This window comes from Lissotriton helveticus, chromosome 9 (assembly GCF_964261635.1).
Source record: "Lissotriton helveticus chromosome 9, aLisHel1.1, whole genome shotgun sequence".
NCBI lineage: Eukaryota > Metazoa > Chordata > Amphibia > Caudata > Salamandridae > Lissotriton > Lissotriton helveticus.
The window spans coordinates 865,841,273-865,868,115 of record NC_136070.1 but is presented as its reverse complement, the minus strand read 5'-3'; the positions used below and the strand labels follow the sequence as shown (position 1 = coordinate 865,868,115).

Below are 26,843 nucleotides of genomic sequence, written 5' to 3'. Positions count from 1 at the left end.
CATGTTAGGAAGATCACTCAAAAGATTAAAAAAAACAGTAATGCAAAATGCATCAGCAATGGAAGCAGTAGTAGAACCACAGTTCAACCAGGAGCGGAAGATGAAGGACCAGAGGAATCCATAGCAGAAGTCTTATGCGCGTTGATGAAACTTTGTAGTGTGAGTTACAAAGGGTTTGCCCTGCAAACTCCAGGACCTTGGGCCTTGAATAAGTACAAAAAAGAAGTGGTCCAAGTTACCAATCATATGTATACACAAGAATTATATGTGGTGTCCATTGATATGAAGTAATTACTTGTGTATACATATGATTGGTAACTCGGACCACTTCTTTTTTGTACTGATGAAACTTTGTAGGCGTACTGGATCTTCATAAGTGGTAGTTTTGTTATTAAAGGTGACCTTGAAAAAACAGGGATGATAGAGGCCATATCTCGCCCCCATCGCACGAAGGTCCGCCCTCTGATCCAAAAAAGCCTTTCGACGGTTGGCAGTAGCATTTGCATAGTCTTGAGCAAAGAACAAGGAAGAACCAGAATATACCAATTTGGGATAGGATTTGGCAGCTGACAATACTTTCAAGAGGTCAGTGTACTCCAGAAAATAGAGAATGACCCCTCTGGGCCTCTGTGAAGGGGAAGCAGAAGTAGATGGACGCCCCAATCGATGAGCCCGCTGGATGTTAAGAGTTGTGCCCTCTGGCAGGCGTAGGATCTTGGGAAGAAATGATGTAAAGAAGGCGAGTGAGTCTGATCCCTCAAGTCCCTCTGCCAGACCATAAATGCGTAGATTTCTACGCCGGTTCCTGTTTTCTAACTCCTCCACCTGTCGCTGAAGTGCAGACACCTGAGAGGTCAAGTGAGTGACTGTGGAACAAGTTTCTTGAAGTGACTCAACAGAATGTTCAACGGAGGCCACCCTGGTTTCTATTTGTGACCAGTTATGCGAAAGATTCTGGAGCTTGACGTTGGTTTCTTCCATAAAAGGGCAAAGAGATCTAATTTCTTCCAAGAAAAAATAGAAATATCTGATTTCGTCCAACAATAATTCCATAGAAACAGCGTAGACTGCGTAAGGGGCAGGGGAGGGTCCTTCTTTAGCCTTTTCTTAATTGGTTTCCCTGGTTGAGATTGGGGGAGCTCCATTGCGGTGTCAGAACCCGAAGAGGTGGGAGAATCCTCTAATTTAGAAAATGCAGAAAAGACCTTGGAGTTCTTGACAATGGCAGGCTTAGTCGAACGAGGTAGGTGTGCCATGGATTTAAGTCTTCCCATAGGGCAGAGGCTAGAGCTAGACAATCAGGCAACGCACACAAAAAAAAAATGCACAAAAAAGGAGACAAAATTGCCAACCTTGTTATGTCAGAGTTGAAGAGGGCAATCCAAGTACAGTGGAAGCAAAACGTCACCCTGGGAAATTATGGCCGCTGAGGCAGAGTGAAGGTGCACATACCAACTGTGCAACCTAAATGGAGCAGAGCAACCACGGCAAAAGAAAGATGGGGCAGCTCAAATTGTCAAGAGCAGCAAATCCAAGGCGTTTCAAAGCGTGAAAAATTGAAGCCGCACTTACACTGCAGACACCAATACGCTCATGAGGAGAAATCTTCCAGCGTGAGACTACCTCCAAGGTCGACCAGGAAAAGGAATAGAAAAGGTACCAGAGCTGGTCCAAATATCATGCGCAAAAACAATGGAGCATCATTTAATCTGCTGCAAACAAAGGGCAGGAAGGAGTCATAGTGCTGGGAGTCAATAATAGAGCCATTCCCTGTGAAACATCGTAGGAACCATGCAGGAGACAGAGCTCAGTATAGGTGGAACGTCACGTGCAATTGTGAAAGAAAAATGAGCTCTGCAATATGCAAAGTGGCAGCCGCGGTCGCAACAGGCTCACCAAACACACTAATTGAGAAGGAATATCTGCTGCGGGTCAGTTAGAGAACTCCTCCGGCAGTTAAGGTCAGCAGGCACAGTACGTCAAGGCGAGGGCTGAGAGCGTCGATGAAAAGAGGAATGTGCGCACTTAGCGGTAATGCCTAAGATGGCGGCCGCAGCTACGGCAATCCGCGCACTACACGCTGAGGCAAATTACGTCGTCAAAGATGCATGGCAAAGGTCCGTACTTAGCTCAGAGGCATCAGGGCGTGTTCCGGTTCATGAAATGTTCATCCCGCAGCAGGAAAGACGCTGCAAAACTGGAAAGTCTTCTGGTGCCGCACGGAGCCTCACTCAGGCGCCGCCATCACCACCGGGCGCCAAGCCACCGGCATCCCTGACTTTTAGCAAGAGCAGCTCTTTACATTGGCAGGCCAATGTGACTGAATCCCTGCAGCCAAAATTACCACCCTTTCTTAGGGGCAAAAGGGGTATCTTGATGCTGGGAAGTAGAGTGGAATAATATAAAATGTTGCCTCTGCGAAAGTGAGGCCAAGATGGAAATTGGTCAGTCCAAATGAGGAAGGGTATTCCTAAAAAGTAACATTGAACTGTAAGTTGTTTAATAAATGACTGCAGCACATGCAATGTATCACACACACTGTTTGGATGGAAATGTCCCCACATAGTATACAGGCATGTACATTTGCCTGGATTTAACTAACTGCATGTGATATTCACATCCTGAGTTTCTGTTGGCCCCGACAGGATGATTATTTAGTGTATTTGCTATAGCCTAGACCTGTTCATGATAATCTAAAGGTCCATAATTTGTTCAGTGATATTGAGGGGCCCAGAAGCATGCTCTCATAACAGACAACTGAATACTGTCCATACCCTGGATTGATCACATAAAGCAGTGGACGCAGAGTACCAAGGTCTGTGAATTATTAGTCCTGACTGAACCTTTTTCCAGTGTCAAAAGGAGTGCAGTCAACTGGCCCACACTCAGATAAAGTTCCACCCCACACACTTCCGCTGACATTCTCTATGCATGCCAAGTATGTGTATGTAGGGTGAATATGTAATGTAGTTCATAAATATCTAGATTCTGTGCTGGGATCAGTAAGATCCATTTTCAAGACTGTAGCCACTTATGCCCACACTCTCTATCTTTAAATTCATTATAAAAGTGGAACCTAAACCATCCCACTTTGTTCAAGTTTTACATTCTTCTTGACTAAGGCAGGGACTGCTCCATAGTGCACTCAATGACATCCTGTGTAACCAGCAATTGTATCTGGATGACAGCAAGTCAGCCAGAGATGATAATATATTACCTGCACTCCGCACAAACTGCTGGAGTAGCTGAGTTCCTGCCTGTCAGCCAGCCCAGAGAGTGAAGGAACGAATATTGCCCAGGAAGTAGGAAAGACTTTTCAGGAAAAGAAGCCCAGCTATCAGCCAGAAGCAGCTGGTTGCCAAAGAGAGTAGCCAACCTTTAACATGAAGGGTCTCCCAGTGGCATAAAAAAATTAAGCCTGAAAGCAGCATCATGCAGCAAACACAGACATGGTGGTGTGCTGTCCCCAGTAGGCCTTCATCTCTGTGTTTTTTGCGAATCCCACTGGGTTGCAAAATGCGACCTACCTCATGAATATTGATGAGGTAGGTCAATTGTGACACCATTAGGAATCACTAAATATGTTGGAGAACCATTTTTACATTGTATTTTGCAAGTTCCTAACTGCGAGTCATAAAAATTCTCAATTAGGGACTCGCAAAATGTTTCGATCGAACATGTGGCTCTTAGACTCTATGGGGTACACGGGGAGTCCCATATAGGGGCAAACTTACTATAATTTAGGACCTGATGTCACACCAGACAAATTCTGAGGTTCGTAAGTCTGACTTCTTTGTACTGCTTGGGAGCACCACATTTATTTAAACAAATAAATGTCTGATTGGATGACTTTTTAGTATTGCCTGCCACATTAGACATCTATCTGATTGGTCCTGGTACCTAAGGGCATCTTAAATTGGAAGGGCCAAAATAAAGTTGATTGTCTGGCAATTGCAGCCTCCCTTTTTTAGTGTAGTCCTTAGGTTCTTACCATGCATTTTAATTCCTTAAAATGGGCAACTAAAGATTTTACATTTACTTTGAATCTTATGTAGATTATGTTTCTCAAAAGCAAGTTTCATACAGTAAGAAATTGAATTTAAGAAGAATGCACATTTTAATTAAATTAACTCAACCATATATATTCAGTGAGAGTTTCTGCAATTTCTTTAGTAATGTATTTATCTTACACTTCATCCTTTCTAGATTGTTATTCATGATCATGTCTATGTTCTAAACTATTTGAATGCCTAAATACATCATCTCTGTCTTCAGAAGCCGCTCTTATAATCTAAATTCCATGCCAATATTTCTGTCTTGTCTGGGTTCAATCTGCATTCTGACAAGACTCTAGAGTCCATGGCAAGTTGCTCAACCCCCCGTTTCTGCTCTCTCTGGGAAATTTGTGAAAAGGATTTCATTATCGGCAAAGATTGCTAGCTTTTTCCTATAGCCCTGCACCTCAAAAGGGGGAATCCTAAAGTCGGCACTCACTTGGTGATCTAGGGGTTTGAAATATAGGTCGTAAGGGCAGGTAATTATGGACACCCTGCTGTGTGCCTCTATGTAAAGAAAGCTTTTCATTGAGCAGTACATATAGCAGGATTGCCACCGATCCTTTCGAGTAGAGAACATTGACCGGGTTGAAAAAACTCGGTATCCCGATTTTTTCAAACTGGCCAATAAGTACTACTAATTAAGCTGGTCAAAGGCTTTGGCTGCATGAAAGGTTACCACTAAAAGGGGGGATTTGAATTGTTGTTGCCAAATCCATAGTCCCAGTCAGACAATGTACTAAATCAGTTAGCAGTCTCCCAGGGATAAATCTCTGCTGATCTTCTCAGACCAATTTCCCAATAACAAATGTTAGTCTTTTTGCTAAGATCCCTGTAAAAAGACTTCCTTTCTTTTCGGGGCATGTATGGAGCTGGGCCAAAAATGGGTACATTTATGAAACCCATGAAGGTCGTCTTGGTCCTGGCTGGTCGATACTCTGGCGGTAAAACTGTCATAGTGAAGAACATTGATGATGACACATCACAGACCGTATAGTCATGCCCTTGTGGCAGGCATTGGCCGTTACCCATGTAAAGTAACAGGCATAATGGGAAGAAGAAAATTGCGAAGCGATGTAAAATTAAGGCCTTCACAAAGGTTTGCAAATACACGTCTTTATGCCACCCAGATACTCTGTTGATGTTCCCCTTGACAAAATCATTGCCAACAAAGATGTATGCTCTAAAACGAAAAGTCAGAGGTGAAGCCAAAGTGAAATCTGAGGAACAATACAAGACTGGCAAAAATAAGTGGTTCTTCCAGAAGCTGAGGTTCTAAATTGGTGACAGTGGAACATTGGGACATGAAAATACATTTATCATCATCATAAAATCTTTATTTCTGCGATATGCCATAAAAGATACAAAACAGTAAAAACAAAAATTCAGGAGTGACATTTCAAATCACTATAGCAAGAAGACAAAGGTTCCCCATGAGTTTTCCGGGGGGAGCAGTATGGCAAGAAAAAAGTTATTACAGACAAAAAACAATTAAAATTATCAAGCTCTAGAGGCTACGTGTCTTAATCACATTAAGGTTTTGGCAATTAAAAACCTTCGCTTGTGCCACATTGCTACCAAAAATTGCGAAATGGCAAAAACAATGGGTGTGTCTATTTTTAGGACTCTAAAAGCATACATACAGTTTAAAAACCCCAGATTCTTACAAAGGGGTACGAGCCAATACTGTCTGGGCTTGTGGTAAGCTGGACAAAAGAAGAGAACATGCAGATCATTTTCCCTGTCACAGTTACACCCAGGACAATTTTCCAAAGCTGCTGGTGACCACCTACTAGTAAAAGCTCGCAAAGGTAGAGCACCGTATCTCCACTGTATATACAGTTTTCTTGCTAAGATAGGATAAATTTCATCCATAAATTGTTCAAAGTGATAAAAATCTTTAACAGTTAAAAAGGAAGCAGTTAAAGTGCCGACTAGAGAGTTAGACAAAGCAGCAGCATGCTTGTTTTCACAATAGATCTTCATAAGGTTTTTTCGAGTAATCATTTTGGAACCTTTCTCTGGGTCAGACCATAGGGCAGGTAGTCCTAGCCTTACTCATTCATTCTTTATAAATCTGAGCCAGGGAATTTCCCCTGCTCCAGGAAGGCTTAATAGTTCTATCAGTTCCTGCCTGTAGTGTGCGAGTTCTGGTGTCACCCAGAGCCTGCGTCAAAACCTTAAAGGTTTGAGCGCTAGCACCTCATCAATAGGCCTAAGCCCCGAATCAAGCCTTAATGGCAGGAGTGGAGTGCTGGAAGATAATGCTAGCAACTGTCTTAGGAATTTGTTTTCTGTCTTGATTATTTCAGTCCTGCAGGAGTATCCCCAAAGTTCCCCGCCATACATAATCGCTCCCCTGGCTAGTGTTTTGTATACCTCAAATGGTGGACCAACCGGTTTAATAGAGGAAGTATTGAATAGCTTCAGGATGCCGCCAACAAGTTGGCCCAATTTTAGCTGGGACTTGATTTGCTGGGGGACCCACGTCAGATTCTCGTTAATGGTAACCCCCAGATAATCAAAAGTCGAGACCCTTTCCAGCCTTGATGTACCTAGACAAGGGTAAGGACGAATGGTAGCGGGGGGGGGTTGAAAATCATAAACTTGGTTTTAAGCGAGTTTATCTCCAGACCCCTACCTCTGCAAAATTCCTCGAAACCATCCAGTATAAGCTGAATTCCCATTGGGGACTTGGAAAGCAAGAGGGTGTCGTCGGCAAACATAATCGCAGGAACCCTACTGCCTGCCAACTTTGAGGCATCGTTATTCTGCACTCCATTCCGGTGCAAGATTACCCCGTTGACATAGAGGCAAAACAGGGCAGGTGCGAGCACACAACCCTGCCTATCCCCCATGCCAACGGGGAATCTTGCAGACAGTACACCATTTTCCCCACATCTGACTTGGGCGAAGTTCGCCTCGTGTAACCTCATCAGTATAGTCAAAAGTGGGACCTGTATGCCCAATTCTAGAAGAACAATCCATAGTTTCCCCCTTGGAACTAGATCAAAAGCCGAGCGATGGTCGACGAACACTATATAGAGGCTGCCACCCTCTATACTCACAGTTTTCCAAAACAGTAGTGACAATCGAAAGATTTGGTCCATAGTGGAGGTGTTCTTTCTAAACCCTGCTTGCGTGCTCTTCCATCCAGTCCTGCAAGCGGTCCAGGATTAACCTGGCAAAAATCTTCTGGGGGACATCTATAAAGCTGTTGGGCCTGTAGTTGGCTGGCAGCAAAGGAGAACCCTTTTTAAAGATAGGGACTATCTCTGCGCCCAGCCAAGTACAGGGCACCGCCATACCTCCCAGGACCGCATTAAAAAGGATCTGAAAATATGGACCCAATATCCTCGGTTCCTGCCTGAAGAGATCGCCCGGAAGTTTGTCTAGGCCTGGGGCTTTGCCTAGGGCCTGCTTAGAAATTGCATTACACACTTCAGTAAGCGTTAAATCTGCCTCCACCTCAGAATGAAGATTAAAAGCTGGGTGTGCCAGTAAGAATTCTTGGGCATCTGACTGATTCTCACTGCGGTAGAGAGCCCGGAAGTGGTCTTCCCAAACTTCCGCTGCTATGTTCGATTCAATGGCATATTTTAATTCTCTCGAGCCATTATTAATTATTGACCAGAATTTCCAGGAATCTTTGATTGCTAGTGCGTTGGATAAACTAGCCCACTTCTCATTGTCCCACTCCTCCTTCGCGCATTTTATCAGCCATTTATAGTGCGCTCTCCTGGCTTTAATTTCAGGTTTGCTGTTATTTTCCTTTAAAGCTACTAGTTCGGACTTTGCCACCCTACAATCTGCATTGTACCAGGTTTGTTGTCTAGCCCTTTTGTTCTTCTTAATCCCCTGGGGGATTAAATACCTCCACCAAATTGGATACTAGATCCACATGAAGAGCCTGCATCTTTGTAGAGTAGTCAGGGGGTAATGGTTGCGTAGTTAGCATGTCAACCTCTGTAAACAGGGGGACAATCCGGCTATAGAGTTTCCAAATGTCTTCCGGATGTTCCGCAAATTTTTTCCATCTAACTCTATGCCTATCATTGCTGAGAATAAGTCTGTCATCAGGATCCCCTGGAACTGAGGTGCTGCTCCCACTGATGTTAAACGGGCCCAGCTCTAAAATTAGGGCATTATGGTCGCTCTCCACTCGCGTGATTACATATAAGTCTATAACTAATGGCCACAACCGTGTTTCTGCCAGGATGTAGTCAAGGCGTGACATCTGGCCTGGTTTGTTAAAGGTGCACTTGGCTGGAATATCAGAGGGGGTGCGACCATTACAGGCTTGTAGGGAATGATTTAAAGTAAGAGCCATGATCTGTATGGCTAGAGGAGACCATGCTCTTGGGGATGGGGCCTGGGTCGCAAGTATGGACCAATAGTCATCTTCTGCCACTAAAACCTCATCCTTCAGACCCTCTAGGGGCTCAAAGTGACAATTCAAATCGCCCCCTACCTAAAGATGAATGTCGCTCGGGATGGTATACAAAAAGTGGGACAACTCCTCGATGGTCTTGGACTCACTGGCTATATTCACGGGGAGGGAGTAGACGTTAATAAGGGCAAGCTTCAAGTCGTTGGGCCATGTAAGAACTACACATTGGACATCTTGTGAATGGGTGGTTAATGTCATAGCAGTGCATCCCAAATGGGAGCCAACCCAGATAGTGAGGCCTCCCGACGGACGACCTCTTCCCCCCCAGAGGGCCGGGACGTGGAATGAAGCAAACCCCCCCGGCACTGTTCTTCACGGGCCCATGTCTCTTGAAAGAGGCACACATCATTTTTGTCTACAAAGGATCCCCTGTCAGGGCAAGTCATTTTGTTAGGCAGACCTGCCACGTTCCATGACAGTATCTTGAGTGTGACTCCCTTTCTCCCCAAATCAATACTCAAAGCAGACTAGCTCCTGTCCCCCTTCAGGAAATCTTGTACCGAGCACCACAAGACCCAATGGACTATCTTCAACTGCTGTATTTGGAAGAAGCTCGAGTGGTATATTTGGTGAGGGTTCAATACTAATGGCAGTGGGTGGTTGATGGTTAGTTTGGGAGGCAGGGGGAGCTATCTTTACCAAACTTCCTCCTATACTCGTATTACTTGTAATTGTCTGGAGATTCCCTCTCAGCCCATTTCGTCGTTTCACCCTCTCTATCACCAGGAGTGACCCCATGGAATCCTCATCGTTGCGCTCCAGTCAGTCAACCGTGTCCAGACAGCTGTATCGGTTTTGTGTGTGGAAATCGAAAGGTGGAGGGGCTACTCCATACATGCCCCTATTTTTCCCCACCCCTATACAGGACCCAACTATCTTCCAGTCTAAATCAATAGCTGGCCTGCTACGCGAGGAACCAGGGGGATAAAAATACGACAGTGGTAGGGATTGTATAACTGAGCCAGAATTGGGCTGCATCCAATCGCATATATGAGATACAGCCCATACATCCCTAAAATTTACGAAGACACAATCTCCCAAGATGTTCTTGGGCCTGTGGCCAACCCAGGATACCCTTAGAGCATGCAAAATTTCACTGCTAGCGTGTCCCGGGAGTGGTCTATTTCTACTCAGCCAGTCTATAACTTTATTTTTCAAGGACAGATGAGATTCCTCTCTAGTATTTGACTGTTCAGGTACCCAGGCCAAAACCACTACATACGGGCTTGAATCAGGCGGTAGATCAATTCTAATTGGTCTAATTAGGCCATTTCGCTGTTGGTGCTGATGAGCCATACTGGTGTTCTCATTATTGACCTCTATGGGAGAGCTGTCAGGTGGGTCAACAGGAACTGCCTGAGTTGGGCTTGGGACATATACAGGAGGCAAATCAAAGGGTACTACAAGATTTTTTGGAGTTGATCCCCCCTGACCATTTTTTGGCTTGTTTTTGGGCAGCGATCACCTTATTGGACTTTAGATAGTCCAAAGTACCTGTTGTAACTTTTTCAATGTTTGTCAGTCACTGCTCTATCAATGAGAGTCTCGATTCAAGCGGTTGAAGTGATGAGTGAAGAAGACGACCCAATTTTGCCAAAAGCAAGTCCTCTGTTGTATTTGTTGTGGTCGCTGGGTTTGTCCCTTCTAGGGTGAGTTCTGTTGTCCGGGGCGGTGGCAGTGGCCTGATGTCTTTATCCGTTAATGTCTTCGGGCCCAGGGCCAAGGTCGCTGAGGCACTGTCATCAGGGCACTTCGCAATCTTGGGATTTCTGCCACAAGAAACTACGCCACCGCGCTTCCTCTTTGATGTAGCTCCTTCAGTTCTCCCCCCTAATTGATGTTGGCATCATCCAGTCTGCCTAGTACCTGGTTAGATACAAGGATTGTTGGTGGATTCATCTCTACTTCTGACAGCAGCTGTGTTTCCTCGATTGAAGGTAGTTTCCCCAATCCCTGGATGATATCACAGGTTATGCTAGTGTCCAGCCCATCCACGACTGGTAGTAAGGAGTTGTGTTCTGGTGTACGAGCATTCGCAAGATGGCCCAACGAGGATCTTTTCGCAAAGGCAATGTCTTGGGAGAGCTTACGCTCAACCAGAGTTATTTCATGGTCCAATAATGAATTAGCCCTCAGGATTAGCCCTCAGGATGAAATTAGCCAGGGTCCCTACGACATGTCCATCTGTTGTCAATTTCTTGCTCATGCTTTCACGTCCCTCCATTTCCCTAATCAATTATAAATATTGCAGCAGGCACTTACAGGTGCAGGATGACCCTCAATGTTGGATGCAGACGTTAGAGGGGTGGCCCGGTCTGGTCTCCATAATTAGATAAAATAAATAAAATAAAAAGATCCCTGTAAAATGTTATAGGTAGTTTGTGTTTAATAGGGAGACAGCGACCATGATTTGCACCTCCAATGTTTCTTATTTGGCTTTAAGATGACTTCAGTAGTTGAACACAATGGGGGTGCAGAAGGTCATTGAATAGTGATCTCCATAATGGACATATTTCTTTAGATAAGCACTTATAAAATTTCCCTGGGATGACACCTGGCCCTAAGGTTTTTCTTTTCATTATTTTTGTTAAGAATGCATATATTTCTTTTCTTTAATTTCTTGCATAAGTCCTTTTTTGTTCCTCTTCATCCAGAGAGGGCAGGTTGAGAGGTACTGGCAAGTCCTTTAAGGCATGTTCCCTCAAAGCTGGTTCTTAGTGATAACGTTCCTGGTAGAATTCTTAAACCTATCCCAGTACATTAAGATTTTGCCAGCTCAACCTTACCCGACTGTCACAGATACTGACAATATCATTATATACTGATTGTGTCTTAACCTTCTATGCAAGTAGTTTCCTGAACTTTCTCGTCACACTCAAAATGATACAGATTTGTTGCTTCCCAATTATACTTGAGTTTCTTCTCAATTATCATTCTACACTTAGACTTGCATGATTCTAACTTTGAGTTATCTCTGTCATAATACCGTTCATGGCATGGGTCTGCCAACAAGTATTCCAACTTGCTAATTTCTTCTGAAAATTCTCTCACTCCCATTCCTCCTCTGATTTTACAAATGCTCTCACACATTATGTAAGTTTACCTCTTATATAGGACTTATATGCATCCCATACAGTACTCTCAAGGCAGCTGCTTATGTTAAACTTCATAAACTCAGGTGTCTTAACTTGAAACTCCCTTATTAGACCTGGTCGAGTTAACAGATGTCTCTCCATAGTTCATTTATTACATAATTAAATAAAGGTTTTTGCTTCACTTTTAATCCTAGTGATGGAGTTGCATAATGGTAGAGAAGGCTGGCATATATTTGACCTGTGTCACTTGGTCGCACACCTATGATGTTCTATAATCCATAATTAATTTCTTTATGTGAAATTAATACACCCACCCTGTTTTGTTCCTTTGTCATTCTTCATATCTCAAAGAGAATCCTAGATCTTCTAGTATATTCTTTAAAGACTTTGTCTTCTTGGAGGAGGTTGCATATAGCCATTGGGTAGATCAGTCTAACGTATTATTCGTTAAAATGCAAAAATTCCCCAGCCCATATAATTGGAGTCCTGTAATTCAGTAATCTATTAAATAATTGCAGCAGATGTTCTGGATCATCAACATTTGGATCATATTACCCTAATCCTGTAAAATGTGTATGCCCTATCTTTACTTCAGCAGTAACACAGCTCTCCTTCTCCTCCCCTTCTGACCTTATAACCTGGATGCCTAAGAGGCTTCTAATTAATACTGCTACCCTCTAAATAATATATGATTGTGACATGAAAAATACTGACTGAATCAATCACTGATGGCGAACAGCTGGTCTACACACTTGTTCAATCAAGTGCCTCACTTGAAGTAATATTAACAGGACACTGGATTCGCTAAAATATTCTAGGGTAGCACTCAGTCTTTTCCTTAGTCTCACCTTTCACGTTCCACGATATCACGCAAACAACACCTTTATCCATTTTCATCTGCCCATGAAAATCTGCCTTCTACCCCTTGACCCTGCATAATATTTACACAAGCAATGAGGACTCATTTTTCAGCTTTTTCTCCACATGCTCCCGAACTAGTAAAACACCTTCCCAGGAAACCCTTCAAAACCCCTTTGACTTTTCAAGATGTTTGAGTGCTCTTTCCCTCTCCCAAACATGAGATTATCTTTCTTATGTAATCATTTGAATATCTTACACATCCATCAATAATATTTTATTTCCATTTATCCTAAAATCACTATGTTTTCCCCGCACTAATCTTCATAATACAATAATCTGCTTTCTCTTCACAATTAAAATAAAAAGAACATGTTATTATTCTACATGAATTTTAAAGTTGATGGACACTTTAACTAATCGAATCTCTGCATCTCAGCCATTTTCTTATTCAAAGCTCACTGTCTCTTCTCAGTAGTGTCACACAAATCAGATCATATTGAGCCAGAAAAATCCTTGTAAGTAATGATTTATTTTTACAGGGATCTAGATAATATTACTACCTCCTCTTTAACCAAAATGTATGCCAATTTACTAGGATTTTCCTTGGCATTTTCCTGTTTGGATTTAGCATATACCAGTGCTTAACTTGAGCCAGTGGTTTCCATTGCTTGTTGGAACCAGCACTTAATTGGTTTCCGGCACCTAATTGGAACCAGCACATGGTGGTGCTGCTCATCTCATTGAGGGACGAGAAGAACAACTGTTGTTTATGAATACAATATACATGAAAACTTCTAACACCTGCCACCCCCCCCAGCTATTCCTTTAGCTTTGGGGACCTAAAATAATCTGAACTGTGGCACTTGCAGGTGAGGGAGATGGTCAGTAGTTGTTTTGGCAGTGGTGACAGAGGTGATGGGTGGTGAATTTGCAGTGGACTCCTGATCAGGGCCCTGGCCCTTATTATTTTACAAATCAAGCACTAGCCCTGTGTATCATTTGAATTTACTGTTTCCTGCTCCAAGTCTTCTTGTGCTGTACCTTTGAAAATGTGTTCTTAGATTAGACTAAATACAAACTTCTAAATGTTGGAACCTTCTGCCCCTGCAAAGACATTAGCTATCTTGATATTATTCCTTCTTGTCTGATTGTTTATAGTGTCTCCTTTTTCATCTTCTCCTGGTTTCTTAGTAGAACTAAGTCATGTGTGTTCTTTCCTACTTCTAATTATGTTTTTTGACGAAGCATGTCTAATGCCATTGTTATGCTAGCTAGTTCATCCCTTTTCACCTCTGACTTCAGACTGGTATCAAGAATGACTTTTTGACTTTCCTCAGAGAATGCAAACCTACTTTTGATTTCATTCTAGATCTCCCTCAAAATCAGTTTCAAGCCCCCTTTCTCTTGTTGTGAAATAATAGTTATAGTTCTAACATCGGTCCTGTATTCATTTGGAGATACAGCTTTTTTGTTTTCACTATATCTTGCTCTACCGATACTTGCGTTGAACTGGACCTGCCTCACCATGCCTCCCTGGCAATACTTTATAAAGGTTGCATATTAGTAAGTGAACTATAGAACTCTGCCAGCTTCCTCATTCACTATTCTAGGTGTGGATCTAGCTGTTGAATGAACACTTCCAGCAGGCGGCGGCATGTGCACAAATAAAAAAGCTTTAATCTAGTAGGTCCTCTGCTATTGTGTGACCCTTCCAGGTTAATTCCTAATACCTTTGAGTGCCTTATATCACACTCTGTGCTCACAACTGACGTTTTTACTATCCAGACTGTTGTCTGATTGACCATATTTGCTTGGTTCAACTGCTGCTAGGCTTTGCTTTTCTCCAGCAACCTTAAAAAGATCGTAAGGAAGGAGTAGGCTTTGAAGAATTTTGCTTTTGATTTTCTTTGCTGTTTTGGTATACTTTGTTGTCACTGGTTTGATTACTTTAAATGCCAAATCCCACCACAAATTATTTTTAGAGCCTCCTTTTTCTGCTCCCACTACCTTGTTTCCCACCTAATGGGAACCACAAGCTGTGTCCGAAAATACCACACCTGATCTCCACTGGTACTCGTTGAACTGAATGTGTGAAAGGAGGGGCGAGATTTTCACTGCAATGTATTCCAATTTTTTACTAATATTTAAACTGTGGATGAAATTACTTAGTCTCTGTTCTAAGTGTTGCATAACAAAGCTCGAGGTCTAGTCTGATGCTTACTTGCTTTGGTAAGAAAGAAGTCTCCCTTCTTCTGACATTTGCATGATAAAGGTTTTTGGGCTCTGAACTTTCCTTTGGTATGGTCCACCCTCAGTGGTGCAGTCGATGGCCCAGTTTCCAGCGAATCTGTCACAGCTCACCATTCCCTGATATGGGATTTTAATGGCGATTCTCTATTACTCTTGTACACATACGCCTGTTCCCCAGCCTTCCTCTCTCGTTGAATAGCTATGTGGCCAGTTAAGTACATTTTACCAAAAGACAGGCTCAGAAGTCATATTTGATTAGTGATGGCCACTTAGGTCTAGCTGTAATTAACATTGGGATCAGGGCAGGAGTACCTGCATTTGTGACAGCATCTCAACCCACAACAATGTCCCCTGTGAGCACAACGTAGATACATGGGGCCTTATTTGTGAGCTTTTACCATATCGTAGCACCTCAGGCCTTTTTGCTGGGCTGCCCTATGGTAAAAGAAAAGGGCAGGAATGCGTTATATCTACCAGATACGGCATACTACTATCCTTTTCCACTGCGCTGGCGCACAATGGGCTTCTCTGCGCCAACGCAGGCACCTTTGCACCATGGTTCAAGGGTGCCTGCATTGTGGGGATAAATATTTCAATCAGAAGAGGCTTTTTCCTCTTTGTGAATGTGTGCTGTAGAATGCAGTTCACATAGAAAAAGTAAAAACGAGGAGAAATAAAGATATTTCTCCTCTGGTGCCTCCCTTACGCCTCTTCTGGGGAAGCATATTTTTTTGTCGCTGCCTCAGATTTATGATTTCTAATAAATATGGCGCAGTGTCAAAATGCCATGGATGTTGTTGGGAATGCCCCCAGCGGCAACCATTGCATGCCCCTTTAACAGGAAACTGCATTAAAGGAAACAATATTTACAAGGCAGCAATAAGCCAAAAAAGTGGCGTAGTGCTGCCTAGTAAAAATGGAGCAGGCTCCTGCACCACAGAACGTCACAAAAAGTAACGTTCTGATGGCGTAAGGGGCCTCATAAATGAGGGCCATAGTGTGTTGGTGATTAGAAGGGTGAGGGGGTGAAGCCAATGATGTTCATGCCCTTAACCAGTTGATAGTAAAAGAGTGAGACAAGGAGGAGTTCTCTGTCAATACGTGGCTAGCTTGACAGAAAAGGATCCATAGAAACTGGCAACATTGACTGACAAGTGGTTAGCTTACAAACTTAGCAAAGAAATGCAAAAGCATAGTTCTTAATTAAAGGAAGAGAGAAACTCTCAACAAATTGGTTCCACACGGGAGGTATGGGCTTACCAATTTCCAAGAGTACAAGGTAGACTGGGAGTTAGGTTCCTAGCCAAAGGCCGAGATATTTGTTAGTTCTTTCTTCAGTCCATAGGCTAAATAAACATATGTGTTGAAAATATTCAGGGTATTGCTGGCAAAAAGCTGTTCTGGTTTAATGGTAGGTGAGTTTACACAATCTTAACATTTAGTCAAGTCTCTAATAGTCTTCACCAGTGTCAAATGAGGGATTCTACTATGCTGCCCAGCTGTGACAGAGTCTTGCATCTAAAGGCTCCTCCATGTGGCCTTACCCACAGAGTCCATATAGAAGAGATATCTTTATTAACATTGACATATACAGGGAATATGGTCCTATGATTCTGTTTGTCATGTGGCTACCTATATCCCATGGCTACATTTTTATCAATGATGTACACAGAGAATATATACATTTGTCTCGATTTTGAGACTTTGTAATATATAAGCATTCAGTGAGACATGCATGCCGCTTTTCCTCTCACAACTGTGATATGCATCTACACCTTATTTAAATGTTGGATTAGAACTTCACGTAATGCCTGGTATGGGTTCAATATTGCCGGTGATGCAACAGAAAGACAATTGACGAGCAAGTATCAACACTGCCCTTAGTGCATGACATTACTCTGCCAACTACATCTGTAATGTTTTTTACAGGAAGCTATTTATTTGATACCCTGATGAAAGCACCGGACCTTTTAGGCCTTAGAGTAGGGCTGAACATGTCTGTCAAAAATAGAGGGTCACAGGACCATAAAAGTCCACATTACCCCTTACCTTATTTTTAGCTTTCCCCACCTTCTCATTGAATAGAGGGATTCCTGGGAGAAGGTTAGGTATTTTTAATCTCTAGTTAGGCCCGCCGGTCTCCCTCTATTCCTAAGTGCTCTCTGAAATACTGTCGAGCCCACCCTGACCTTTAAGAGTCATGGTGAACCCAATGATTAAGCATGACACTACTGGAGTGAGTGAGGGTTATATATAAAAAAGGAATTGTTTCCTTCCCCGTACTAGTCATGCAGAGTTAGCATATCCACACAGGGGGACCTACCCCTCCAGTCTGTGTCTAAGTACAATGCGCCTAAGAAGCAACCTGAGTTCTGGGACTGAGGGGGAAGTTAGGTGTCAACAATGTTACAGTTGAGGGTCCCAAGTAGGGGAAGTTGAAAGTCAATACAAAACAATGATTGACCATTTAATTTAGTCGAGGCAACAGGACATGTAAGAGTACATATAGTTGTGGAGGAAAGGCTCCAAATCCTCCACTTGCAATAGCGAGCCTATTGTCTTCACAGAGCAACAGGTTACCTAGATAATCAGTATTTGGCCAGCAGGTGCAGGGCATCAGAGCAACAGATTTGAAGTACTTCTTGCAGAGCAGCAGCGTAGTCTTTCCTGAGCCTTTCATAGGTCGAGAGGTATGCTGATGAGTGGGTCTAAGGGCCCTTATTTATATACTTGGTACTTTCTTTGAGGTAGGAGAAGTTTCTATAGAACGTCCTTTGAAGTAGTTGTAGTTTCCTGACTCCCAGCTGGCTGCACGAACAATGCATGGATGACAAGTTGTTTGTGTGAAGGCAGAGCACAGCCTATTCAGTTGCAAGTGGGACCATGCCCAGCTTCATCCCTCCTCTTGCCAGTTGAAGGCCCATCCAGGCACACCTAATCCCTTTATTGTGTGGCTGTCTGGGAGGAATAAATGAACTCCAACTGCCAAATACACCCAGCCATGTGACCTAGAACAGGCTGTAGGCATGACAAAATAATACCAACTTTCTAATAGTGGCAGTTTCAAAATTGTAACTAAAAATATGATTTTACCATTAAAGAGGATTTTTAATTCCAATTTCTCAGACACCAAACAAGAAACGTTCACCTGTTCCCAATCAAAAATTAACACTTCTTAAATGTAATATTGCAACCCTATGTTATGCTATGAGACAGGTAGGCATCACAGTAGTGAAAATGAAATTAGCAGTTTTTCACTATTAGGACAAGTACAGCTTAAAAGTACACACCCAACCGTTTCATTACAATGCACCCTGTTCTATGGGTTACTTAAAGATTATGTTAGGGGTGACTTTTATGGAATAAAAGGAGAATTCAAAGTTTGGGGTTATATTGGTTGCTCCCACCCCTCCCTTACCAGAGTGAGAGGTTTCCTTACAGAATGACCGTAAAGGAGATCAAGAGGGCTAAACTCAACTCTCTTCTGTGGCAGCTCCCTGTGGACAAAAAGCAGGAATGGCAAGAGCCCAGGTCGGTCCACAATCATGCCTTTTAGGGTCTTTTTGGACCTATCAACAAGCCCATTGGTTTGTGGTTGGTAATGTGTGGAGGTGTTGTAGGTTACCCCACGCTCCTTCCACATGGACTTTATGTATGTAGAGATGAAGTTAGTGCCCCTATCAGACACCACTTCCTTGGAGAACCTCACTTAGATGAAAATCCCCATCAAAGCCCTAGCCACTGCAGTTGCAGTCACAGAGGTATTTACTCTGGGGACCTAGTGCTATGGTCCCCCACAACCAGGATAAACCTGTTGCTTAAGGCAGTTTTGGGGTCCAAGGGACCAACAACAATACACAGCCATCCAAAGGGTATGTAAACAACAGGTAAGCGATCCAGGGAAGCCTTCAGATTTTTACCTTTTTCCTTCACTGACCTTGCAGGTAAGGCAAGTCCTGCAGAATATATCTGAATATATCTTCATCTGGTGTCAATAGAAGTGGAAGACAAGCTTAGCAAAGGTCCAGTCCTTTCCCATGTGTCCTACTAGGGGATTTTAAAGAGCCATCCCCAGTAGGAAGGCCCTGTAGCATTTGGGCACCACCAACATACCTTGGTGCCCCATGCCCAGGAGCCTTAGGCTCACCATACAGGAGGTAATGCTCACAATTGATAAGGTGATCTCCAGATGTGTCACCATTGCCTGGGCTTTGGCATGACACCTATTGCACTCTAGGATGGGGCACTCCTTCTGTGCCTTACAGAATTCCTCCCTGGCAGGCTCACTCTCTACTTGCAATCCAGCAAGATGAGGCAGGTGGTCACCAAGAGAGGCAATGTTTTCCCCTTAAGACTCAGAGGTGGCATCCTGCTATCCCCCCAGCCACCTGTACCAAGCGAGTTTCAGAGGCTAGATTTCCAGGCCCCCTGCCATTTTCCTTTCTTGGGAGTTGTCTAAGTTGTTCTTCCAGGCCGCAGACTTCTTTGACTCCACTCCTGGGCAGCCATGGACCTGCTAGCCCCACAAACCTACTCAGGCAAACCCCAACATTTTCAGGTGTGACCTGAGCTCTACTTTCTCCCTAGCAGCGTGCTCCAGATCCTTTTGTAGCAAATAGTTAAAGGGCATGGCAGAAGACCTGAACACCCCCCCCCCCAACTCAAAAAGGAATCAGAGCCACAGGGTAGTAGCTCTCATGGTGTCTGCTACTATAACCTGGTGGAAAACATTGAAGATCACTTGGTCTGAGGGCACCAAATGACACCTGATAGGAGTCATACTGGCCCCTGTGTCCCTCAGAGACTCCACTCTGCCCATTGATGGTGATCCGCTGCCAGTACCTGGAAGTATTTGAAGGAATGTGGGTTTTGGGCACCATTTTTCAGTTACCTAGGGACATTAATATAACCTCAGCTATCTCCCCTACACTAACTGTGGCCATGTCCTTCTCAAGTGCTACACTGACCAAACCCAGGGTGTGCCCAATACTGGAGGATGTGACCTCTTGGAACGCTTGGCATCATTCTTGGTGTGCCCATACTGGTAATACTCCTTACACTTGGGGTCAAACTTACCAGTGTTCTTGTCAACAAAACCTTTCTTCTGATGGCCAGAAAGGGAATTGGACCCTTTCCCCTGTGAACGATGTTGGGGTCCTCGAGGGAGCTCCTTCTTGTTTTTATCTCCCCACTCCTTCTTTTGGTGGGAACCCTGACCACCACCCTTTTGGAAGTCCACCCCAGATGCGTTTTTGGACAGCTTGGTGCTGATCCAGAGGTCTGCCTTCTTAGTAAGCTTCCTGGGGTCAGTAAGTCTGCTTTCTACTAGATGCAAGAGCAGCTCTGTAAAACAAGTATTGAGCATATACTCCCTCAAAGTCAAGTTGTACAGTGCAACATAATCATCAACTTTGCTGCCCCTCATCCATCCATCCAGTGCCATGCGGGAGTAATCTAAGAAATACACCCAAGACTGGTTTGGGAGTATGTGGCTGTTCGTGAACATCTGACAGTATCTAACAGGGGTCATCCCAAATTTAGCAACAAGTATGGCTTTTATGGGAATATACATTGTATGGTTATCGGCCTCATGTGTGAGAAGTGTGCCCCTCCTCACTGTAGGCACGTGTTTCAATATGCTATCCCCCTCTTCAGTACTCCAATGGAACCTTGTGTTACCCTCAGAGCTAGCTCATATGTAGAACCCATGTGTCTATATCATCTCCCATCATATAACTGGGTAGCAGGTCTTGTGGTATGCGAACCCTCAGCTCTCCAGTGGGCATTGCGGGTATGTTGCCACCTAAATTGCTCTACTCTGCGGTCTTCCAGGATTTCAGCTTCAGCTCCATTAGACCCATTTAATGTGCAAGCAAATGTTTCTTTTCAGTCAAGGCCCTCTCTGTCACAGCTTTTTCTCTGGCCAAGTCTCTCAGCATTCCTCTCCTCTGCTTCCAGCATCATCTTCGCGAGCTGAAGTTTGAGCTCCCTCTCCGCATTCCTGTCCTCCAGCTCTTCTGGGACAGGTCCCGGGCAGCCACACTGCTCTCTGCCCCCATCCTGGGCATGTACTGGTGTTGAATTGGGCTCTCCTTGCAGCTCAGGACCCAGGTCAGGTACTCCATGTCATCCTCATCCTCCAAGTGTACTCCCTCCTCCTCATGATCCCCCTCTGGGATGGACTGCCACCTATGTAATTCCTCAAAGGCTACCTGGAGAGCAAACTTGGTAGCATTCCTGTCTGCCCCTTCACTTTGCAGTGTTTCAGCAGCTTGGCCCCTTCTCTTTGCAGAGTTTCAGCTGATCAGCCCTGGTTAGTGTGTCAAAATTGATAAGTTCCATCTCCATGGTAGAAAAGGGAGTTAGGGCACTTACTAGTGGTGGCCGATGGCCTTAAAAGTGGTAGGGTACAATTCTTGGTTTGAATTCCAATGAGGGCTTCCTGAAGGGTTCTATCGCACTTTCTTGTACTAAGGGTCTCATTTACTAAGATTTGGCATAGGGCAGTACTGTAAATCCTTTTGTTGCACTGCTCTACACCAAACCAAAATGGCAGCTATGCACCATATCTGCAAGATACAGTGCATTTGTGTTTTTTCAGCCAGCTGCAGTGCACAATTTGGTTCTGCGTTGTAGGCAGAATTGTTTTTGTGCAGGCAGGGAAACCTTCCTGCACAAAAACAATCCACAGAGGCGTTGTCTTCATTATATGTGTGCTGCAGAATGAAGCACAAATGGCAGGAGGAAAAAACTAGGAGAAATTAAAACATTTCTCCTCATTACGCCAGTTCTGGGGGAAGCTAAGGTTTTGGGGCTGCCCGAGGTTTACGTAACTTTGCGTGTCTGCTGCAGCACCAAAATCCATGGGTGTTGCATGAGAACACCCACATCAATGGCAATGGAATGCCTCCTTGACACAGAGTTAGGCATGCATCACTTTACGCTGCTTTGTCTTACTGCATATCTATGTGGCCATGCAATGCCATGCAGGGTGGCTTTGCGATGCCTCATAGATATGATTGAGAGGCTTGCATCACCGAAGAGTCTAAAAAAGTGACGCTCCAATGGCGCAGGCCTCTTGTAATGACCCCCTAAGTTTACTGTCTCCACCCTTCATCCCACCCATCCATTCATTTATCGGTTCATCCGTCCATCCACTCATGCGTCCCACCATTAACCCTTTCACTCAGCCATCCATCCTTTCACTCACTCACTCATCCATCTATCGATCTATTCATACATCCACCAATTCACCCTTTTATCCATCCGTCCTTTCATCTAGACATCCTTCCACCCTGCCTTTCACTCATCCATCCATTGTTTTAATCATACAAGTTTACAAACATCATTTCACTCATCATCACTTCGCTCATCCATCCATATTTTTACTCCACTCATCCATCCTTTTACAATTCCACTCATTCATCCATCATTTGAATCATGTTTCCATCCATCCAGTCTTTCTCTCATCATCCTTTCACCCCTCCATCCATTCACTCTTTCACACATCCATCCATCCATCCATCCATCCATCCATTCATCTATCCACCCTCACTTAAACAGCCTTCTATCCATCCCGTCACCCACACAATTCGTTTGATGCACTGGAGGTGCAGTGTGCCTGCCTATATTTACAAGGCCACTTAAAGTCATGCTGCATGACTTTTCATGGCCTTTTAAATATGAGCACCTTTCACCCATTTCTCTGGTGAAAGGGATGTTCCATAGGTGTTGCTGTGGCTGCTCCCAGGCAACATCCATGGTACCTGACACATTTCCAGATTTACAAAGTTTTGTAAACATGGGAAAGTGTCAGAATCCTACGCCTCCCCAGGGAAGGTGTAGGAGTGGAGCAACAAGGAGGAATACTTTTATTTCTCCTCGTTTTCTCTCTTTCTATGCATGCTGCATTCTACGGCATGCATTGAAAGAGGACAATCCCATCAATTATTGCTTTTGTGCAGGAAGGGATACCTTCCTTTACAAAAACAATAATTGAAGGCATTTTGAAGGTGTCCCTTCCTACACAAAAGCAATAAACTCCGCAACCTAGGCACCCTTGCAACATGATGCAAGGGTGCCTGAGCTGGCGCATGGCAGCCAAATGTGCTCAAGTGCAGGGGAAAGGAAATGGATGTGTCTTATTGTTGTTAATATGACACATCCCTGTGCTTTTAAAACAATGCAGTTCAGCAGAGCAAAATGGCTTGTGACCCCATGCTGCATTTTCTTTTTCTTTTTTTTTAATAAGGCCCTCAAAATCTTCTGTCAGCCACGTCAGTATCAGTATCTGCCACAGCTGGAGAAATGGAGGAGGAAGTGGTCGGTCACTTCTTAGCAGTGGGCCCAAAGGAAAGAAGAAATAAAGAGGTCGACTATTCATAGCTTGATTGTGCACACTCACCGAGCGGAGTGGCCGGTAGGCAGGCATGTGGTGGCAGATGGCTAGGAAGACAGGATCATGGAGTGCTGGAGCACCGGTTCCATGCATTCGACTATCCACCTAACCAAAGGGATAAATGGAAAGAAGCAGGTTAGTTTATATCAGCAGAGGTAAGCATTGACGGAGCATGGCATGTAAGCCGCAATCGCCTTCACTGCCATGCAATGAAAAAGGACCGTGCATGCGGCAACAGACCCGTTCCACACACAAATCATTCCAGCTGAGGGTAAAACAGAGCTCCTCAGAAATACAAAGCATATAAAGAACACACTGCAGATCAAATAGTTAACTATGACATATTATGGACTTTTTGTTAAATTAGTGGCCCAACCAAGCTGCTGAGTGGCCATGGGTGGGCTGACTGGGGTGGAGAGTGTAACAGCAGTTCCTGCCCAAGGAATGGCAAGCATTGATGTGAGAATTAGGGACAACGCTGTCCATAGAGAGACCTAAACATTTTAATTAAAAAATCGTTGAAAATCAGTGGGGTGAATTAAACCATCAACTGTGCACTCTCTGTGACTGACGGGCAATGGAGTAAGGTTGGGAAAGTGTTCATGGAATGCCTCGGCCAATACTTTTACCATCAGCCTTAGAAATGCCTGAGGGTGTTTTCAGCTGGGCATGCCTAGAAACTGTAGTTGAACAGAGATCCACAAGATTGTATGGTTCTGTTTTTTGCAGCCAGGAGTAGCATCAAATTATGCGGTTTAAAAGCTCTGAGTGGGACAAACAACCAAAAAGTAACCTTGGAGGTGCATCTATTTAGCTAGGCTCCGTTCCTTATTAAGGCTGTTATGTGAACAAAAAAAGTCAACAGGTAGTAGTGTTCCCCAACAGGGAAATGTCCGCACATTCATTGGATAGTCAGAAATTTATCAATGTAAGGAGGGGTGGAAATATACATATTCAGCTTAAAGTATTCAACCCGGGTGCTTAATTCGCCCTAAACACCTACTACCTGAAGGTGATAATAGCACACCTAGATGTGCCACAAATCCAAAGAGAAAATAGGGTTTTACAGCACACCACTTATCATTATTCTGTCATTTACAAGTATGTCTCATCTGTGGGTATGAATAACCCCAATTACTCTACTTAGAGACAATATCAACACTAACAATCCAAAATTGGGAATCCAGAACAATCAGTCTTCTTGTTGTTCAGCAGCCTTTATTTACAAAAATTCAATTGATTCATAAAAAAACCTCCCAGCACACGACTTGCCGACACGTGTTTCGTCTTTTACAAAGACTTTTTCAAGGCTGGAATGTCAAGACATACACCAATAAATACACTATATACATATAAACATATTAACAGTCATTTACAAGCATGTCTCATCTGTGGGTATGAATAACCCCAATTCCTCTACTTAGAGACAATATCAACACTAACAATCCAAAATTGGGAATCCAGAACAATCAGTCTTCTTGTTGTTCAGTAGCCTTTATTTACAAAAATTCAATTGATTTATAAAAAAAACTCCCAGCACACGACTTGCCGACACGTGTTTCGTCTTTTACAAAGACTTTTTCAAGGCTGGAATGTCAAGACATACACCAATAAATACACTATATAAATATAAACATATTAACAGGACACATATAGTTCCATATACATATTATGTTAGTAAACAATAAATCTATATACATACACGCATATACATTTTTTTAGATGAACCACATAACAACACACAAGACCGTGTCACATACTGTGCAGAAAACACAGAAAGTATAAAAGACCAGAGAAAGCCCAATTGAATTTCAAGAAATTCAGAGAAAAAGTAAACAGACTATTAGCTGTGTGGTTGAGGAGATGGAAACAAGATGAGGATATACACCCAAACGAGCCAATAAGATGAAAAGATGACCGCGAAGTAGTACAAATACCAAATAAACAGATAACCTACCATAAATGTAGGTATCATAAAAATCAGGACCATGAAGAGACCAAGCCTGGTCACGCATATGAACATTTTTGAAATCACCAACTTGTCACTAAGGTCTCACAGGTGAGTTCTAAAAGATATGAAGTCACAATAATGAAATCACTCCTGTTATCAAACAATGCCAGACAACGCTCTCAACACATATCAGCAACGCTGGCTTCATTACACCCTTGTTCGAAATTTCTGATGGAAAGTTTATTACTTGAAACCCAGCCTCATCAGCTGATAATGTCCAGATACATAATATTCTAACATGTTATTAATAATTAATGCCTAGGAGGACATATACAAAAACAACAGTCGATGGACAGAATGCAGAAGGGTTTCTACAAATGCACCATGTGTAACGTATGCCAGTTTGCGGATGACAAGAAAAAGGCTTTCTGCTACAATAGCAAACAGACACATTACATACAGGAATTTATGAACTGTAATACCAAATGCACAGTTTACTGCATTGTATGTCAATGTAATTTAATCTACATTGGTAGTAGAATAAGACCGCTCAAAGAAAGGATACAAGAGCATGTTAGAGCTATCAGAAACCGCAATTTCAACTACCCCCTAACAATCCACTACAATGAGGTACATGCCAACTCAGAAATACTGTCACTAAAATTTCATGGCGTTGCCCTAGTAGGGAATAATCCTAGAAGTGGCGACAGAACTGCCGCCCTTAGAAAGCTAGAATCTAAGTGGCTAATTAAATTGAGGGCGGTGGACAGGGGGTTAAACACTGACCGGGAGTTACATGTTTTTCTACAGGAATGTTTAATTGAATAACAGGTTTTTCTGCTGTATGAAGTTGTATCTTATAAAATGCTTTGAACTGTATGAGTTAATAGCAATGTACAGAATAGCATTGGGTGGTCACTCTGAAGGAGATCAATAGTGATTATATGTACTCACCAACTACTTTGATTTTGAGCACACTGATTACTTCCATCTGCTTGTTCTTTATCCTTCATCTGTCGCACACTGAACTTTTGCTCTGGGTGGTATTTCCAAATAATGAATCGAGAATTCCATTGTAAAAACACATAGTGTGTCTCTCTGTTTTGTTTAGGTAGGTCATTGCGAATAGGAGGATTCCCGTATGTTTCCCACTACAGGCATAGGACGCGTTTCACGAGTGATGGCAGGACCCTGCTGTCATGTTGGGAAAGTGACTACAGTATTTCGGTGATGTTGGTAAAGTTATTACAGTGTAGTCGTGAAGGGTGTGTTTGGGTGGAATCGCTCATTTATACTGCTTCTGATAATAGAGTCTCATGATTATTAAGGCAGGATAGGTGCCACATATAATGTTGAGCCTATGCTTGATTTTTTTAAGATATAATGTGTGCTTCACACACTTAATGCTTCCAGTATTTTCGCACTACAGGATAATTATAAAGGTGGGGAGAGACTAACATGGCCACCAGAAATTACGTGACCACATAATAATACAACCATTCATCCCACTTTTATTGATGATGGAATCACATGACACGAGTGTCCAGGTGGAATCGTCTAACTTCACTGTCTCTGATGATGGGGTCTCATGACTATTGAGGTACAAGAGGTCCCCCGCTCTTAGTGTGTTTGCGCTATATTTCCATATAAGTAAGGGGAGAGAAATGTGGCCACCAATAACTACGGGACGGCGGAACAATACAATTGGTCTATTCAATCTCTAATGATGACAGAGTCTGAACCCGTGTTTGAATTTTAGAAGACATTTGTTTCATATTATTAA

At 43.3% G+C, this 26,843-nt stretch overlaps 1 pseudogene; it reads left to right on the top strand.

The window, feature by feature from the left end:
- The first annotated feature begins 4,938 nt into the window (after positions 1-4,938).
- Positions 4,939-5,334, top strand: LOC144783019 (large ribosomal subunit protein eL27 pseudogene; annotated as a pseudogene).
- The last annotated feature ends 21,509 nt before the right edge of the window (positions 5,335-26,843 follow it).